Genomic DNA, 9,178 nt, shown 5'->3' on the forward strand with positions numbered 1-9,178 from the left:
CTTAAGTGATGCCTAACACTCTTTGGCTCTGGGTGTTTAGGGCTTTATCCTCGCAAGGAATTCTCTCTCAAAGGCTTCGAGGTGGGTTGCTCTCAAACGACAAAATCCGTACTCTAACTCTAAGCAGCCAACCGTTTATGGTTGTAGGGGGTGGGCTATTTATAGCCACTAGGCAACCTGACCTGATTTGTCCGAAATGACCCTGGGTCACTAAGGAACTAACACGTGTTCCAACGGTCAGATTTCAAACACACACGGCAACTTTACTTGGGCTACAAGCAAAGCTAACTTGTCCAACTCTGGACAAGATTCGCTCTCATAGTCTTCACTCGAATACATAGGTTTTGGTTAAGCATCACTTCAGTCATTCTGACTGGTTCTCTTGGACCCCACTTAACAATACGGTGGTTCCTATGACTCAACAAAGAAGAAAAAGAACAACGAAAGATCTAAATCTTCGCGCTCCATAGTCTTCATGCGATGTATTCTCTTGTCATAGTCTTCAATGTGAATGTCTTCACACACCACCTTTGACATCAATGTCTTCATACATTTTTAGGGGTCATCTCTGGTAGGAAAAACGAATCAATGAGGGACTTCTACCTGTGTTATCCTGCAATTCTCACAAACACATTAGTCCCTCAACTAGGTTTGTCGTCAATACTCCAAAACCAACTAGGGGTGGCACTAGATGAACTTACACATACGGTGGCCAGCGTGGAGCAGAGCCAGTGCTGTAATGGAGCATCATGGGGGGTCGCCTGTGGCTGTGATGCAATGGAGCATCATGGGGGGTCGCCTGTGGCTGTGATGCAATGGAGCATCATCAGTGCCGCCGCCCGCCGGTATGGTCGTCGGTGTTGTGATGCAGCACCACCGAGGCCTTGGAGGTGCTGCGATGGAGCTTCATCCTCGATGTCAGCTGTCAGGGCTGCTGCAGCCGGGAGCAGGACCAAGCGAGCGGCAAGGGTTGTCGCCAGTGGAAGGAGAGACAAGGTCAGGGGGAGGGGGTCCTCCTGGATGTCTGGCGAGAGGAGGAAGACGGGTTGTGACTTTACGATCGAACGGTCGCGTGCTCCTAATCGGACGGTTCCAAAGGCGGATGATAATCTGAAAACATCATCCGAATGATTTGTCCCGAAATAATGTGGAATAATTGTTAATAATTAATTCGAATTGGAGCAATGTCTAATTTTTAGCATTTCGGAGCAATGTCTTCAGAGCATCTCTAGCCACGCCCCCAACAGCCCCCCAGGCCACTTTTTCGGCAACGGTGCCAAAAAAACATCCCAGTCGCGCCCGCAGAACGTCAAAAAGCGCCAGTTCGGCCTGTTTTTGGGCCCGGCGGTCGCATGACGAACCCGGCGCACTGGGGGCGATCGGGGGCTCCGACGCAAGGGAAAAGCGCGGCTGGCCCACCCCGTCAGGTGAAAAGTCAAGTCTTTCTTCCCCGATTTGCCTCCCACCCCCCGCGCCCTCGGCCTTCACTAGCTGTATTCGGGAGCCGCCCGCCGCCCTTCACCGCTAGATAGCCAATCCCCGCTGGAAAAATAGTAGAGGTTCGCCGAGGCAGCCCATCCACCGGCAGTTGGGCGTTTCCGGCCACCGTTTCCGGCCGCGGATGGGCAGTTTAGCGGCGGGTACACGCCCGCCAGCGCGCAAGGTGTTCGGCGATTTGCCTGCCTCGGCGAGATGGACTCGGATGACGAGGAAGTGCTCACCGCATTGCTGGAGGAGGAAGCCGAGGCCGATGTCCAGGAGGAAGAGCATCTCATGGTGCTCGCTGCCCTCGCCCAGCTGCTGGCGAGCAATGAAAAGCCGCGGCGAGGTGGCTTGGCGCCGGGGCGGGTGAAAGCAAAGAATTGGCATCGTCTCGGAGGCTACTGCATGCTCTACTCCGACTACTTCGCCGACGCTCCACTGCGCGGTGACAAAACATTTCGGCGCCGTTATCGGATGAGCCGAAAGCTTTTTCTCAGGATTGTTAATTCCATGCGGGAGTTCGACAGCTACTTCAAGTGCAAGAAAGATTGCACCGACAAACTTGGATTCACCTCGATTCAGAAGTGCACAACAGCGATGAGGATGCTTGCATACGAAGCTCCCGGTGATTCACTTGACGAGTATGGGCGCATGGCCGAGTCCACCAGCATTGAGTGTTTCTACAAGTTCTGTCGGATAGTGGTGGCAGTGTTTGGACCGCAATACTTGCGAACACCCAATGCGGAAGACACTGCTCGGATCCTAGCACAGAATGCAGCAAGAGGATTTCCTGGGATGCTTGGAAGCATCGACTGCATGTATTGGAAATGGAAGAACTGCCCATTTGCTTGGCAGGGGATGTACAAAGGTGCCAAAGGCGGTTGCAGTGTGGTACTTGAGGCAGTGGCCACACAGGACCTCTGGATTTGGCATTCCTTCTTTGGTGTGCCAGGAACTCACAATGACATCAACGTGCTGCAGTGCTCCCCTGTCTTTGCCAAGCTTGTTGAAGGTCATTCTCCTCCGGTGAATTTCGAGGTCAATGGGCGGCACTACAATAAGGGGTACTACCTAGCTGATGGCATCTATCTGAGATGGTCTACATTTGTGAAGACTATCTCAAACGCTGTGCCAGGAGGCAAGAAGTACTACTTTGCCAAGTGTCAAGAGGCTTGCAGGAAGGATGTCCAGCGGGCTTTTGGTGTGCTCCAATCTTGATTTGCTGTTGTCCGCTACCCTACTCAGACCTGGTCGAAAGATCAAATGTGGGAGATCATGACTTGTTGTGTCATCTTGCACAACATGATCATCGAGGGCGAGCAGGAAGAGCCAGTGTTTGACACTGAATCATAGTACAGGCAGGGTCCTCTAGCCGAAGTTGATTACCAGCTACCGGCAACCTGGACTGCCTACCTCAGTATGCGCCAGGAGATCCGAGACCCACAGATGCATCATCAACTGCAGCAGGATCTGGTGGAGCACCTATGAAGGCTCAAGGGCGATGTCGGGCTTGACGTGTGATGAAATATGAGTTTTTATTTGTTGAACAATATAATTTGTATTGGGCTATTTGTTGTTGCACTATTTTGTTGAACTAATTGATTTTCTGTGATGAACTATGTGATTAAAAAAATATTTATGTTCATAATTGAATGTCGAGTCACGGCGAACCACGCAGAATATGGGCCGATTATCACCCATATGGGGCCTTTTATTCGCCGAAAGTGGGCCGAAAATTGGGCCAATCTCAGCGCCTGGGGGCGACGACTGGACGCCCAATCACCCCCAAGGCCGGTTCTATCGCCGGCTCGCCCCCAAGAGGCGATTTTTATGCCTTCTGAGGGGCCAACGGCTGAAGATGCTCTCAGGCACGATGGACCTCGTGCATGAATCGTAAGGCATTCATTTCCATCCACCCCTCTAGACGAATTACGAGCTGACGACACTAAATGATTTGCTTAGATGACAATCTAAGTGAACACATTCGGTATGGCAATTTCTGTTTTTAGAGCACGTCAATTTTCATCTTCTTTCCGTTGGTGTAGCATGGTAATTCCTTTAGACAACATACAAATCCTCATGATGGTAATTTTCACCATTTTTATGCAATCATGACAAATTCGTGAAAACATACGGCGATTACTCTCCCGCGTTAATGGTTTTTTCTGACAATCCTTTATACAACATGACAATTTTACTTTAGAACAACATGAATCCTTATACAACATGGCAATATCTGTTTCCGCATAGCAATTCTGAAGCGTTCGCTAGAAGTGAATTTTGAGAGAAAGAGAACGTTTGCTCGTTCCTACCTGGCAGGGGGACGATCATTCGCTCGGGTTACCCCTGTATATTGACATCCATGTATTTATAAAATAGAAAAAATATTTAAAGACAAAATAAAATATTCATTTTACTAAAATGAGTTAGTCCAGTTAGAGAGAGGGGTAGATATGTTTATGGGATTTTTAGAGGGTTGGTCACTGGACTTTTACAGTTTATGGATATTTCTCGAAGAGCTTTGCTGGCTACACCTAAGGATTAAATCTATAGAATTAATGTTACAGACCGAGATGGAAAGATTTGACTGGAAATAGGAGGGAGATGTTGGCTCACATCCTCACACAGTGATACCCAAATTGCTTCATTTACGGATAAGACTTACGGAAACTGTCCTACGGACGGGCGTGCCAGCGCCTAATTCATCCAACTCCCCTGAATTTTAGGGGTGGGGACCTCCTCCCCCAATCTTATGATGACAACTCTCTCCGTAACCTTAAATCTGTAAACAATTGCCTGTAAGTGTAGCATTGCTCCAGTAATATTTCGAGTGAGGATTTAGTGAGGGATGGGGCAGGTCCATAGCCCAATTCTACCATTCACTATGCAGGTGTAGGTTGTTTTGGGGGCATTGTAAATTCATAGTCACAAAATGCCGACGAGAAGGAGGATTGTGTATGGAAACCTTTTTCAGGAGAAGTATGAAACACCATCCTGCAATAGCATATTGCATAGCTCAAGTATAAAGTAATTTTTCTAGTTATCTGTGCTAGTTCAATGATGAATGTAACGACATGTTTCACATAGTGAATTGCAAGGAACCACAACTTTCAATGGAAACAATCACAACTTACCACAATTTTTGGGTGTTTTCCCGTAGATCCCACAAATTCAATGTCAACTACCACCGTAATACCCCAAACTCTCATTTGATAAAAAATCTAACATGTCAGCGCCACCTAGTAGACATCATGTGGCATTGTTGAGTCACCAATGTCTGGCCTGGGCTATGTGGTCGAAACGAACTAGGCACAACTCACTGCCTTGTATGTTCTCGCCTGCCTCCAACCAAAGGGTCGTCCTGCGCTTGCAGATAATTTGGTTTGTGTCCCGGTGATGCCTATCTTGGCCTAGAGTCTCCATGGAGGTTGCCTCAAATTTGTGGGGTTGATGTCTTGAAAAGTCTAGAATTGCCTCGCCTGGAGTAGCATGTACTCCCTCCATTCCAAATTACTCGTCACAGAAATGGATGTATCTAAAACTAAAATACATCTAGATACATCCATGCCCGCGACAAGTAATTCGGAACGGAGGGAGTAGGTGGTTAGCCTAGGTAGAAGAGTCAATGAAGCGGTTAGCAAATTCCAAGAGTTAGAATTTTAGTATGTGTCGGTTAGCAAATTCCATGTGTTAAAATTTTGGACAAGTCTAGCGAGCAGCCGTTAGCTCGTTAGTGTTTCACGGCAACCGGTAATTAATGAAAAGTGATTGTCCTCTTATCCTGAATAGGAAAGATTCCTCTGGTCCCAACTAGTAGTTAAAAAGAAAATATTCAACAGACATACGCATTAAATGGTCCACATGCATGGCTGCGTCTTCTTTCACTCAATGGACGTGGATGGCTTTGGACCATTTAATTCATGATTTACAAATTTTAAAAAACCATAACTTCTAAACCGCGCATCAAAATTAAGATCCGTTTTCATCGTTGGAACCCTCATGACGTGCTCTTCGAAACTAGATCCCGCATGGATATGTTTTGATGATTCTTTATGCAACTTAATACCTCGTTTTGTGCAACCGCCTAGTAATCAATGTGCAACTAGCTCACCGTGGATGTGCAACTTCTCGCCTACCCCATGGACGTGCAGTTTTCACTGATGTCACCTCCACCCCCTCAAACTACCCCTGCCAGTGAGATGTGCAACTTCGTATGTTGCACAGGCCAACTGCCTAGTAATCGAGGTGCAACTTTTCCCTTGCCCGTGGCGGTGCTTTCACTATCTGCCGCATCTGCCAACTTTCTAGTACTGGATGTGCAACTTCGGATATTGTCACGACCCACTGTCTAGCAGTGATGTGCAACTTTTCATCGTACCCCCATGGATGTATACATGAGTTGCACACAGTCTTCTAGGCAGTTGGCCGGATAGACCACCCCTGCTAGTGAGATTTGCAACTTTACTGCCTTGTCTATATGCAGCTTTTCACTATCCTCGTGAGTATGGATTTTTCACCATCCAACTATCCCCTACATATGCGATGTGCAACTTCATATATTTACTCGGCCAACTGCCTAGAGCACTATGTGCAACTCCGTTTGTTGCCCCCGCCAACTAAAACTGCATATCCACAAGTAGGGAGGGTAAAGAGTTGCACATCGACTAATAGATAGTTAGCTTGAACAACATACTAAGTTGCACATATCGTCGATAGGGGAGGTGGGGCAGGGTGTGCTAACAGTAGAAATCCACAAGTAGGTACGAGGGTTCCACATCTACCAATAGGTAGTTGGCCAGAATAGTAGACTAGTTGCACATAACAAAAGTTGGTGTTAGTTGCTATGTTATAGCCTCATTGGAGGTTGGATCATGTTGCTCTAAAATTGGTTTTGAAAAAAGTTGCACCATGCATTACTAAAGTTGCACCATGCAATACTAAAGGTTGCACAATATAGCCCCAAAGTTGGCATCTAAAAAATTTCGTCAAAACATATCCATGCGGGATCTAGTTTCAGAGATCTCGTCGCAAGGATTTTGACGGTGAAAATAAATTTGAATTCCGATGCGCGGTTTGAAAGATATGCCTTTTTGAATTTTTGAAACCCCGAAATAAATCCACATGGATCTGTCTGTTCCCATGCTAAGGCTGGCCATAGTGGGGGTAACATAAGTAGTATCATGCACTTGGGACTCACAAACATGCTTATGTAGTAGGCAATTAAAGAAGGGAGAAATGGTTATAGTAACATAGGTAGATACCGTAACATAATAAATGTGATGCTACTATGTATCATGCATGGCAATAAATGAAACCACTTATGATACTAATCTATGATACTATGCATTATAGAGATAGTAACATAGACTAGTAACATATGCATGTTACTAGTCTAAGTTACTCCCCACTATGACCAGCCTAAAGAAACAGTATGAATGCATTTAATTCCAGGGTCACATGCACTAAGGGACAAAGAAATTAAGGCATGCATGTGCTATGAGCCGGCCCGCTTGTTTTGTCTAAAAAATGCGCGTGCACTTTAAAGAATTTGGATAGAATTTTAGTATGTGGCTAATGATGACAGTTTTCTGGGGTTGTAAGTACGGAAATTATTCTCATAGCCAAGACATTAGAATTCCAGCTAATGACGAGATTTATGGGCTTGTGGATCGATTTTTTAAACCTACTCATTCTCAGGCTAGACCAACAACCAAACACCCTTTCTCCTATAGTACCTGACAACAAAATACCTAGAGACTAAACCCACGCAAAGCAACATTTTTTGCCCAGGTATGCAACCCTTGATAACCAAACTATCGAATTCCAATGCCGCCGCCAACTCATAAGCCGACACATGTTGATTAGTACCCGAAAATTACTCTGTAGGATTTAAAATTTTATAAGAATGTAAACACAATTCTTGTCAGAGTCATTTCTTACAACCTTTTGTAGGTTTTACCATGAGTTGGTAACATATGAGGTTTTCATGGCACTAGAAGTCTCCTTCCATTAATGCCATGAGGACACACATACAACACCACATCTGTCCACCTGAGCACCACGAGAGCACATGACCGGAGTTTGAAGGCGACACCCCTCTCTCTTTCGTACAATGCTACAAAAGCGGTTGATTCGTGGGATCCAAACAAATAATATAGCTTTTTTCAAGACAATAACATAAAAGATGGTTTCATGTATACACGGACTTGGACCATGGCATGCCTGTAATACATGTGGAGTACGTCGTGTGATTGCAAAGGATGAATTGACATCCATTGTTTTTAGCTCCTTTGTTGCTTTCTTTCTCCTTCCTTTTGAAACTTCGATGATGGCAGACCAGCATGGAAACATGTAACTCATACTGTAAAGTACAATTTTGAAGTGACGCCAGTTAAAAATACAACTCATTGCATTGTATGTTCTCGTCTACCTCTAACTAGTGGGTCGTCCTGCACTTAGATCTTGTTAGGTCTGTGTCCCTTGACGTCTTGCCTGGCCTGGAGCCTCCATGGAGGTTGCCCCAAAATTATTTGGTTGTTGTCCTAAAAAAGCCTCGGATAGCCTCACTTGAAGTATCATGTAGGTGGTTAGCCTAGATAGAGGAATCATGGAAATGATTAGCCTAGCCCATGCATTAGAATTCCAATACCTGGCTATAAAAATTACTTGACGTCTTGCTTGGGATTGTAACTATGAAAATTGCAGGCCCGATGGCCGTGACTGCAAAAGGTCGACAAGGAAAGGCCTTGGGCGAAGTTCTCCATCGTGGTGCCATCTGACTCGCAAGCATTGGTTCAAGCGGCAACGCGGACGTTGATTGGCAATGGCAGAAACACCCTATTCTGGGAGGATAGATGGATTGACGGTTTCCGGATGTGTGAGCTAGCCCCGCGGATCTACTGCTGCATCCTGAAGAGAGTGCGGCGATCTAAGCTGGTAGCGGATGCACTAATTAACAATGATTGGACCAATGACATTGGCACCGGCCTAACGCCGGAAGCTGTGGACGAGTTTCTAAATCTCTGGCCCAGGATCACGGCTGTGCAACTAGATGGCGAGGTGGAGGACACTGTGAGGTGGATGTGGGAGCAGAACGGCGTTTTCTCGGCTCGATCGGCCTATGTGGCTCGGTTTATGGGAAGAGAAGTGGCCGCAACAGCTGCATTTACTTGGCAATCTAAGGCGCCACGGCGATGCCGGTTCTTCTCTTGGCTGGCGCTAAGGAACAAATGTTGGACATCTGATAGACTTGCTAGACCTGGATTACCTCACCAAGACTCATGCCCGTTGTGCAACCAACATGAGGAAACCATGCAGCACCTGATGATGAATTGTGTCTTCGCGAGGCAGATCTGGGTGGCCATCGGACGATTAATGAAGAGGGTGAACCTCGAACCAAGGCAAAATGAACCGCTAGAGCAATGGTCTATAAGATAGGACGGGAACACAAGCAGCGGACGTGCACACAAAGCGAAATGCCTCCTTGGGATGTGGATGATATGGAAGCAAAGGAATGATGTGGTCTTCAATGGTCACGTGCCTTCGGTCCCACACACCATCCAACGCATACGAGATGAAGGTACACTTCGGGCGAAGGCGGGATTGTTCAAAGGTGACATGGAAGGATTCGAGGTGGAGCAAGGAGTGTGGGGCACAAGCGAGTAGTCCGTTGTAGAACTAGGGTAGTGCCGGATTA

Source organism: Triticum dicoccoides, chromosome 2A, assembly GCF_002162155.2.
Source record: "Triticum dicoccoides isolate Atlit2015 ecotype Zavitan chromosome 2A, WEW_v2.0, whole genome shotgun sequence".
Classification (NCBI taxonomy): Eukaryota; Viridiplantae; Streptophyta; class Magnoliopsida; order Poales; family Poaceae; genus Triticum; species Triticum dicoccoides.